The 11,726-nt window shown below is 39.0% G+C and overlaps 1 protein-coding gene across 1 annotated transcript in view; it reads left to right on the top strand.

Annotated features, from left to right (window-relative positions):
• Nucleotides 1–4,627: 4,627 nt before the first annotated feature.
• gcgra (glucagon receptor a) overlaps nt 4,628–11,726 on the top strand; it is a 49,659-nt gene continuing 42,560 nt past the window's right edge. Inside the window, exon 1 of the mRNA XM_005745395.1 lies at nt 4,628–4,915. The gene's annotated coding sequence lies outside the window, so the exon portion shown is untranslated. The remainder of the gene's footprint in view (nt 4,916–11,726) is intronic.

Genomic DNA, 11,726 nt, shown 5'->3' on the forward strand with positions numbered 1-11,726 from the left:
GCCACTACCTCAGTGTTAACATGTTAACATTAACCTTTTTTATAGTCCAAAAAATCCTGTTTTTGCAGCGTATAAATGTACACTTTCCAAACCTTTTTGAGGAAGATACAGTACACTTATGATAAATGCCCCAAATAGAAAAGAGAATAAATCAAATGAACACTTAAGGCAAAGATAATTAATATTACTTTCCTCCGAATATTTCAAAATTAGCTTTTCACAGCCTACAAGAGCATCTATATGCACTACTACCATACTACTGCTACATTGTTGCCTGCATGCATCTTAGTTAATTTGACCACAACTGCAATTCCACTGGGTTTTGCACTTACTTGGCACAGCAATGCATGTTACAGTGAAAAATGTTCCATATGCCATATATTACAACTTACACAAAGACATTATAAAGCAGTGACATGGCAGCTGTATCATACTTACAACTATATCCATATAAAACCATGAACTTATTCTGCTATCCAAACTATAGAGTTTAAGTAATTATTTTAGTAATTATGTAATTTAAGCATGACAGCAGTATTTTCATTTACTGACCTTTTAATACAATGTGTACATGACCTTTTGCAGCGACCTTATCTGTCTCTTCAAATGTTTACTTTGCATGCAGTTAGACAAACGTGTGTCCTGTAATCTAACTAGATTACATAAAACAAAAATATGGGTTTCAGTCTGCAGAGAAAGAGAGATAATTTTGGGGGGTTCAGAGGGGAAAAAATCATTTTAGTGTCTGTGTCATATTTTAATATTTGTAAATAAAGCTGTGTACTTGTTTGGTTTTGCTGTGCTGGCTCCCTCTGTTGGATGGTTGTGGAAATGCTGCACATCCTCCTAGCACACACTCACACAGACGACAATCACAAGCACGCATTTTTCTCTGTCATTTGGTTAATACTGTGTGGCTTATTCTATTTCCAGCCTGAGCACTCTTGCATATGTGAATATACCTAATGTGTTTTTTTTGTTTTGCAGCCTGAGGGTCTTTTGTAAAGAACAAGGAATATGCCTTAGTTGTTTTCAGGCATTTCTCTCTTGCTCTCTTTTGTCTTTTACAGCTCATGAAATGATTCTAGAAAAAATATATATATAGACGGTGCCACAAGCATCAAGCCTTTGATATTTAGAGTTCAATAAATCCTATAAATGTGTCAAGCTAATTCAGGTCTGGGTATATACAATGTCTCAGAGAATGGGGTTGAGGGGGATGCATGTAATTTAAAAGCATTTCACTAAAGATGCAATGATGCCTGGCAGCCGGACACAATCGTAGCATTTTGCAGCCTCGGGGAGCTTGAGGTGGTTTATAACATCGAGTCTCGCTCACGCCCAGCTCTTGCATATTTTGTGTTTCAGTTCTCGGGAACAAAAGTCACAGAAGCTGCTGCTTGCCATTTTTTACCCCACTCAAAACCTGACAGCTGTTGCGGCACAGGACTGATAAAAATATGTGCATGTAGAGAAATCTTATCGGCTGACACTGTCCGCTGCTACTGGCAATTTATGGCTTTACTTATCAGAAAAAAAAGAAAGATTATTTAACAAACTGTGAAAGGGTTAATGGGTCAAAACCAATAAGCACGATGAACTGACAGAATAAAAGAGCAGGACAGACTACTACAGAGCACAATGTAATAAGTGTATACTATAAGTGGCTGAGTAGTGTGTTTTACAATATTATATTTAAGTGAAAAAGCAGTGTAGCAGATGTCTGCTTCATCTGAACAGAGCGTATTGACACATGCAAAAGGTCTTTGAGCCTTTTTTCGGTCAAAGTTCACTGTTCAATAAAGTGTGTTTGTGTTTTGCAAGAATGACCACAGTGTTTTTCTTCAGGGATTTAGTGCAACAGCGAACAGGAGACTTCATCTCCTTTTAATTTTAGTGCTTCATGCAGTCACTTTCTCCAAAGGCGAGGTGACTGATTAGTTGGTTGAAAGGCCAAGAAATCCCCCCTTCTGGAAGTCCCTATAGTGAGATAGGATTTTCTCATAAATAATAAAAAAAAAACGCTGACAGGACTCAATGCATTTTCAGTAGCTTGGTGAAAATGCGAGCTAATCCTTTTTGAAAACATTCATCTCACCGCACTCTAGAAAACAGCCCACATTCTGCACGTGATGGATCTTCTCCTAAAACCATGAATACAGACTACATCAAGGGTGAATATCACAGAGGAAGGCATTAATTATTTTGGGCTTGGCATTCTGTTACACCAAATTTAACCCTTATTTGCAGTAAAGAAATTTTGCTGCCCTAAATCCTCTCAGCACAAGCATTAGTTCTGCTCAGTATAACAAATTAAATGACCTTGCTAAGGATAAAGACTTACAGCAGTTTAGCGAAGCGGCTAGTGAGAGAAGAGGGAAAACATGAGATGTCCAGAGGGAGCAGGACAAAGTTCACCTCAGCTAATATGAAAGTTTGATCTCAGCCTCCCAAAAACACACACAAATATGTCCCAAAATAATACACTAAAACTGGAGGACACGCCACGTAATGGGAGCACAGTGCAGTCCCTGACTTATTGCAATACCACAGTCTTAGAGTCCAATGAAATCATAATGATGTAAATGTGATCTTCATTTTATAGTCTTGCATCCTTCTGAATCTTGAAAATTGATCACTGACTTCATAATCTTTTAAATGCACGATTTCTTCATGGTAAAGATGAAAATGTTTTATCTGTATCATGCATAACAACAGTGTTTGTTTACTCTAGCATTTGATGCTAAGCCGACGGTACAGGACCTCCACTACTCTAGGGTCAATCCACAGATCACTGCCTGCCTCCTGCAGCTCAAAAACATGGCTGCTCTCATGTGAAATATGTCCCATACCCCATCATATAGTAACCTTTTAAAACCACCTTAAGCAGAAATGACTTGAAGTAATAGTCTTCTGTATGTTGGTAGGTTTTGGCCCACTGCTCTTTACAACATTGCTTCAGTTCATTGAGGTTTGTGGGGGTTTGTTTATGCTCTCTTAAGGTCCCACCGCAGCATTTCAATGAGCCATTGCTGCTTCTTGATTCTTTTTGTTTTTTAGACTTTCTGTTTCTGCTGGTGATCTGGGTATCAATGCCTGTTGCATGACCCCATTTCAATCAGCTTTAACACTCACAGAGATGACATTTAGCTCTAGAATACTTTGGTACTCAGAGGAATTCATGGCCAACTCAGTGACTGCAATGTGCCAAGGTCCTGTGGCTGCAAAACAAGCCTAAATCATCACTCCTCCACCCCCATGCTTGAGAGTTGGTATAAGGTGTTTGTGCTGATATGCTATTTGGTTTTCTCCCAATGCTTTATGGCCAGAAATCTCCCCTCCAGTCTTGTCTGACATTGTTTCAGAAGGCTTGTGGTTTTATCAGAGGCAGTTTTGCAAACTGATCCTTTTAAAGAGAAAAGGCTTTGGCTTGGCAATCTTTCCAGATAAACCAAACTTGTTCAGTCTTTTTTCTAACTTTACTATGATGACCTTCAACATCCAAAATGCTAACTGAGGCCTATAAAGTCTCAGATGTATGTCTTGGGTGTTTTTATTTTATTTTCAACTAAGTGCATTATCAGTACCTGGCTATTACTAAGGTTACACTTTTTCCCCCCCACATGACTGTATCTTCTTTTAGTGACATCGGTCTGCAGTGCTTTCAATGCACTTCAGTTTTGATCTGCACAATCTCTCAACAGCAGACTGTCAGAGTGTATCTCAGAGTGCATTAAGTTGTAAGGCACACAAAGACTCCCTCAAAGCAAGTAGAAAGAAAATCTAGGCTCCTCCCTGAGCAGCTGATGCAGCTCGGCCTGTATTTACTGGCTGAGGTACTCAAACATATATTTGAATGCAACACACCTCCTCAGTAGATACAGTAAGAATAAAATGATGCTGAAGTTTGTTCTTGTGGTCTCGTGCCTAGTCTTTATACACTCCTGTAGTCTTTGGGTTTCAGTAGGGATACATCCATAGACTGCAGATGATGTCATTTTAAAAAACAAAACAAAAACATTTTTGGCCCTTTTAGCCAATTTATGACACACACATACACTATCTCCTGTGCAAAACTGAACAATAACTTGAAAAAAGATACTTTACGTCATTTTCTTTGTAGTTGCCATAATATTCACCAAATTCTGCAAGGTTTGTTACTTTTTCAGGCAGTGTTTAACTTTTACTCATGAGCATAGCATTAGACGAGTTTTAACTATAAGAAAAAAGACTTGTTTTCACATTTTAGTCTGTATAAATGAAGACTTTGAACAAACGCATGTCCTGAGAAGTCGTTAAAAACGTGAGACACTGTCTACAGATGTGGGACAGTAAGGCAAAGAATAATTGCGTTATTTATTTATTTTTATATTTTAAAAGGCATATAAGGTGTGTATGTAGGCAGAATGAGGCTCAGTTCAAATGTTTGCAGCTACCAGATGAATAAGACACGAGAACAAATCAGCCCTAATTAACGAAGAGCTCAGTGTCCAGTCCGAAATTCAAACAACCCACGTTCGTCAAACGACACAGAAAAACGCTACAACACCCTGACCCAGTGTTGAAATGACCCCCTCCCCACCCCTCGTCACTTACGTCACACGGGTACAAGGAGCGCAAGTAAGCAGCTGTGCGCTCGCGCTCAGTACAAAGACAGAACCAAACCGTTCACTTTAATACATTTATTTAATATCTTTGTATTATTATCATTTTTCCGTACTTTAAGAGTTTCGCCAAACCCCTCAAACAGTTCTCCCGACAGGGCAGACAACTTATCTGCGAGGCGAGCTGTAATTTATTGTGAAAGTTGGATTAGAGCGGAGCCGCGTGAACTCACCGGGAATACGCGGCTCAGATGATGAGCAGCGGTGAAAGATCACATCTGCAGAATCGGCGGAATCCCGTGCTGTCAACGGTAATTTGCCTTGCATTTATTTTTGATTGAGTTTGGTTTAATTTGATATTTGATATTGACACAAGTGAGCTCGTTCACGTGAGCAGAATCTCATCATTCTGGCCATGTTGCAGGCTGTGGTGGACCTTAAAATATCTATTACCAAGAAGGGTTTTTAATAAAACTCTATTATCGGTATTATTATTATTTTCCGAAATTGGAATTGCCGAAACGAAATGAAAGGATTTCTCTCTCTCTTTTTCTGCTACATGTTCGGACACATTTACATTTCTGGAAACGTGTTTCTGGATCCCTCCAGTTGCATTTAGTGTCACTTATCGCTAATGTTCAAAGGCCGTGTTATCTAAACGGTCTTTTATCTGGGATCTTGAGTCCCACATGTCAAAGACACGAGTGTTCTGTGGATAAATGGTTGTGCAAAAATACAGAAACGGTGTGTTGTATTTCGAAAAGTGGTCTTACTGGTCTTACACAACAGCACATTGAAAAAAATATTAAAATTATAGAAGTAATAATTGAAGGATGAATAAAGTTTTCTCCTGACTCCTTTACAGCACGTGCAAATAGTATATTAAGCAAATCATTGTGGAAAAGCAATGATCAACTTTTAAGAATCTCTTAATCTTAAAGTGGATTTAAATTGAACGTACAGGCTTAATTTAGTGTTAAATGTGACTTTGCTGCTTTGCATTCTCCCGTAGCCTACAGCGCTACGGTGTCCACAGTGTAGCTCAGCCAGACTAAACCTAGTCCACTTCAGTCCAAAACAACGGACCACTCAGCTTAAAGTAGTCACCCTCTTTGCGCAATTATTTGCAACTGTTTCAGAGAGAGTTACAAAATACATGTTAGGAACCTGAAGATTTTTAATTAACACCATGTGCATATGTGTAAATCTATTTGTTTGTTGTGTTTTGAAATTTCAATGCAGCAGCAAATTAACTCCCGCGACCCTGTTCTGTATGCCTACGCATGCATCTAATAATGTACAGGCAGAATAATTACAGTCGTGTTTCTGTGTGCATAAAATACATAAGAATTTAATTGTTAGGGGACTTAATTGTCCACAAGTGTTTCTGATCCTAATTAAACCTACTTGAGCAGCATCACATGAGAGAACATGTTGGTCCTTAGTCCCCTGTGCATTTTGCATAGTGTGGCTAATAAATGTGCCCATTGTTAGGCAAACACCTCTGGCACATTACTAAACAAGCATATTCATTACTATTACAGCTGCTGCTGCAGTAATGCATCAGAGAGGCATGCTCCTCGGTGGGTCTGTGTGTGCAGGCGCACTCGGTGAATGAGTGGTGCCCCACTGGATGATGTATTTAGTCTTAATTTGCAAACATTAATGGGTGGCACAGAAGTTTCAGTGCATACAGAATAAACATTACTGAGGTTTTGCGATACATAAAGTGAGCTTCTGCTCTGTAAGTGCAGCTACAATCAGTGTTGCAAACTTTCCACAGTCATGAGTTTCGGTATAGCCACAGATAAAAATGCTGAATGACAATACAGGGATCGCTGGATTTGTTACATAGATAAAGGACCTTCATATGCATGCAGTACATTGTGGTTTGGAACAACTTTCCAGCTAAATGATTCAGACTGCGATCTGGTCTCAGGGGCCAGAGAGCGAAAGCTGGGAGTGCTTTCTGACCTTCTCACTGCCCTGAGTGCTGTTAGCTAGTACTTTACACCACGTTCAGCTGCAGGATCCCAAAGCTCCAACAGAAAAGAGTTCTTTAAGAAGAAGGTGAAAAAAGGATTTGTTGTTCTTGGTCAGTTCACATAGAAAGGACGCACTGAAAGTCAAGTGGCTCCACTCACTATCACTGCTATATCTCTTCATTCAGTTTTGTTTGGTAACAAAAAGTGTGATATTAGTTGTGGGACTTTTTCCTTTCCTTTAAATGAAAATACAGCAGGTGTTTTTTGTCAAAGTCTCTATTGTAAAGCAAGAATAAATGTGTGTTTGTCATGGAGTTAGTTTTGTGTCTTTATCTTGCAGTCAAGTAATGTAGGTTTTGTTGTTTTTCTTAAAAAACATTTGGCATGTTGAGATGAATATCATGGGAGGGACCTGTGGTAATAGAGACACGGCTCTACTGGTCAGTGTCAACTGGACAACATCCACAGTTAGTAATTGTGAGAGGGAGTCCATGAAATAGAGAAAGGAGTGTAGTTGTCCTCTACATGAGAATCAGCTCAACATCAATGGGCTGAAATGTATTTAACGTTAATTTAGGAAATACATCTTTACAAAATTAAGTACATTTGTAAAGGACATTTTCTTTTCCTCCAGGAAAAGAAAGTATGTTTACGTATGCTTTCATTTCAAACCTGCTGTGTCGTCATCTAAGCAGCCAGATAACTTACAAAAAACCCCTTTGTCAGATTTTACTTAATACCAGTGCAAAACATTAATATGTTTATACATCAGCTGTCCAAAGTTGCTTCACTTCACTTCATTTTGTTTTTTATTTTTTATATGAAAACACAATGGGAGCATCTGATAATTTACATTACACCATTACACATAAGTGAATGAGTTTGACCCAGCAGGTAGTTTTTTTTAAAAACGCAGCAAAGAGATTCATTTACGGATAGACAACATTCAAAAATAGCCATGGTTTCCTAATTATGAGACGCCTTAACAAGACAAGGATGAGAGACACAACAAGAACAGAGAAATACAGCGTCCTTGGTAATTTCTTGCAGCTTAACTTTGTACTTTTCCCTTGGCTGTGGTTAAGACAATTGAGACGAGAGAGGGAGTAATAGCGAAGAGATAACGATAGAGTGTCTGGAGAGACAAAAGAAGAGAACGTGTGAGCGAACAAAGGAGGCAGAACGAAGAAGGTGATCCGGAGAGCCTCAGCTGGATTAACGCTCGTGGAGGTGTGATAGACAGGTGTGAATGTAAGAGTGTGAGTGTTTGTGTCAGCCCCATCAAGTGACCATGGATGTCCTGTGTGGCACGGCATCCTCCAATTCAATTGGACCAATGCAATTGAACCAGGGGCTCTAAGAATAGCTTCCACTACAAAGTGCTGTCACTCTGTTAAAAGAGAAGTCCACAATATCCATCTAGATATTGCTGCTAGGCTCCACTTAGCCCTGTGCCCCCTCCAGCTCATAACAGCTTGACCGCAAAACACACATACAATGTGAATACACTCATACCTGCATGAGCAAAAACAAAAATTCTCGGGAGATCGAACTGTACGTGATATTTCATCGTCTCTATCCTCAGGCCAGTCCATGCAATTAAAGAAGAAAGAAAAAGGAGTAAAAGTCATCTCTCTTATGGATCTGTGCATCATATTGGGGATTAAGGAAGTCAATTATTGTTATAGTGTAATCAGAGAGCATGTGAAAAGAAAGAAAAAGAAAAAGAATACAGTTTTAGTTGTTTTTTTTAGACTGACTACATTACCTGCATATTTCCTTCATGACTACATCAGAAAAAGGCAAATTCTATTACACAGAGGCACACAAACAAATTTCATGACTCATTTGGACATAAACAAAATTACTGAAATCTCTGTGAAGTGCATGCATAAATACAAATGTATACAATTATGTGCTCTCTTTCTGTCTCTCCAGCTCAGTCAACAGCAATAGGTGAAAATGTTTTGCACCGCAAATCTATTATTCATGTTGGCACAAAAGTAATGAACCGAAAAGCTGCTGTTGCACTATCATAAATTTGACATTGCTGGGTTTTTTTTGTCTAACAAATAGAAAAGAAGTGCAGAGTGTTCCTGTCAGAGTGCATCTTTTTAAGAAGACAACTGAAACGGGGAAATTACTGTTGTCCTAAAACAAACTCTCAATTTGCTAGCTAGGAAAATGTAAAAACAACAACAGAAAAAAATCGAAATTGCAATCGCTGTAACGTACTGTGGCCACTGGGTGCTAAGGCTGTGGCGCCATCTGAAGAGGCCAGGGTTGGGGATCAAACCAGTAGCCATGTGGTTAGGGGACAATGTTCCTATGTGTGAGTCAAAGCAGCCAAGAGAGGGTAAAATAGCAAGTGAAAAGCTTAAAATGCATTGTGATTATGCAAACATCCAGTAAAGTGGGGTGATTGTTGCTGAAAGGCAAGCAGAGATGATACTCACCCTTCCATATTCCCCATCAGTGTTGTATGGGTAATATTACTATTGCGAATATTAAAGGTTGAGCTCACACAGTACCATCATATTGTGTACTATCATATCTTTGTAGTATGGCTTTCTCTAAAAGAAAAACATTTCTTAATCTAATTAGAAAAACAGCCCTACACCTTAATGGAAAAAAAAGAAATACATTAGTATAATAAAAGCAAACTGAATTGAAGCTTTAGTATTGTGTGACATGGTTAATATTTTTTAAGAAATGAGGGAGAAAAAGAAAATCAACTCATTAAACTTGCATCCAGCCAACCAAGTGATTATTCATACTATGTCCCAATCGGAGAAATACAGACACCAATAATCAATTAACTGATATATACTAGAACTAAAATATAACAAAGACTTTAGGCTCTAAACCATACGTACACAAACTTAAAACCTTGGGACATTCCAGAGATCACAGTACCCTCTTCATTATGTGAATTTTCTTTATAAAGGTTTTCCTGGCTAAAACTAATCTGCTGAAATGAAAAATCACAGTAATATCCTCACTTACTTCCTAACTGTCCTTCTGCGGTAACATGCAGATTGCAACTGATCTTAGAGCAGTGAAACATAATTAACATATAGTGCATGCAATACTGATTAAGTGCAAAGAACCACAAAAAAGCTCCTGGCCTCTTAGCTTCCAGGACACACCCTTGAAAATGACAGCAGCTACAGACTCCAGTGGCTCAGAGTCAAGCTTGCCTCCAGAGACAGTAGCCAAGTGCGGCCACAAGATGGCAGCAACTTATAGTTTGTATGCAAACATGCAATGTCAGACACTTTATAGGACAGAACGCTGTATGAAATGTAAGCCAAGTTTTGTATACACGCAAAAAGCTTTATTTAAACACACACAAAATTACCTTGGCTTGAATTACTGTCACATAGAGTTGGTTTCTAAATAAATCTATTAATAAATTTGTTTTTGTTTCTTTTCATTTTGATGCGCTTTCCATGAACTAGGAGGCAGTCACCGATAACTTTATTTATTCAGTTTGATGTATGCCAGGTGGCACGCATTGTTCTTTTGACCGTAATCACAATGTGTAACCATAGTTAGTGTAACCATAGCGCAAATTTGGTTAGTCTACCCAACCGCGTGATTTGTGACGGTCTATGCGGATAAAAGAGTGCAGCTAGCATTTAGTGGAAAAGTCAAAGGTAAATGTGCGGACATTGTCATTTTTTTTAGCCGTAACTTGACACGTGTCGGTAGGTCTGCCTTCAACACATCACCTCGGTGACCTATCGGAAAGCCACTACACACACACATCCATGGTCACAAGTGCGCACACCCGATCTTTATTTACACAATTAAACAGGAAAAATTAGAACTAATCCCTTTCTGTTAGCAGCAGGAAACATCTACTGCTTATTTAATATACATCGACGTCCACGTAGCTTCGAGGCACAGTTTAATGGTTGACTTTGCTGTTCCAACTTTCAGGTGCGCACTGGGTTAAACTGATAAGATAAGAGGTTATTAAATCTTCCCAAGTACACTCAGCAGAGTGTCAATAGCAGAGCGCCATCTCAGTTCCTTTATGAAACCACTCCAACACCTGTAGGAAAAAATTTAATTAGTTATTTGCTTTTAAAGAGCAATAAACTGATATATATAGCACCAGAAAAGGACTTACCCAGTGGTTGCCTTACACCTTCCCTCATTTTTAGCCTTTTTTGTTATGGCTTAAAAAAGAAAAACCTTGCGCCTACTCTGGATGCTCATTGCTGCTTCTTTTGTTTACTCCACACAACGCACAGTGCAAGCTAGACTGTGCTCTTGTTTCTTTGCCAGTATGTGCACACTTAATGTCTTGGCTGGAAACTATTTCCCTTGATGTCCATCTGGGCCATGTCCCGATGTTGCTCTCTGGTCTCTACGTAGTGTCTGCTGCCTTTTCCTGCATGTTCTCTGCTCCGTACCCACAGCAGAATCAGACATGAAGTGCAGCACATTCCATCACTTACTGTGGCCCGTGTGGCAGACAGCATTGTACCTTCCTGCCCCTGTGAACAAAAGACAATCAATCTTACATGCCCAAAGAGTCCACTCATGGTGCACAGACTGAACTGTTTCTGCAGTGTCGACCAAAAGCGATCAGAGCTTTTGCGGTTGCCAAGAAAACAGCCAAATAGTGGTTTTCAAATTGATTTAATATATAATTGCGCTATAGAATGTGCCTTACAGTCTCAGTCAGAAATCATTGCATCATTGTTTTTTCCATTTTCACACACGCTGAACATAAGAAACCTATTATAATGGAGTAAATAGAGGAAAACCAGAAATGCGGCGCTCAGAAACCAAATGCATCATTTCATTCTTGGTTCTCTAGGAGCTTTGCTATTTCAGCTTCACAGCACGAAGATTTACCACATTCCTTTTGGATATCAGCCATGCACTGAGACTCGTAAATTATGTCCTTCCTTTCTTCATTCCGTCAGTTTAAGAAGGTCCCATGGAATAGTTTGAGGATTTATTTTCCCAGTGTATGAGCCCGTTAAGGGAAGTTGAGAAGCGTTATGCACCCTTTTCAGTCAGTACTTGTTTAGTGTCATAAGAAGAACAATTGTTGTGAAATTAAATTTGTTACAAGAGTGCACTTTTTAAATCTTTCATTCATACCTTTGAATGGTTG

Source organism: Pundamilia nyererei, unplaced genomic scaffold, assembly GCF_000239375.1.
Source record: "Pundamilia nyererei isolate P.nyererei 1_Seehausen unplaced genomic scaffold, PunNye1.0 scaffold00158, whole genome shotgun sequence".
NCBI classification, from domain to species: domain Eukaryota; kingdom Metazoa; phylum Chordata; class Actinopteri; order Cichliformes; family Cichlidae; genus Pundamilia; species Pundamilia nyererei.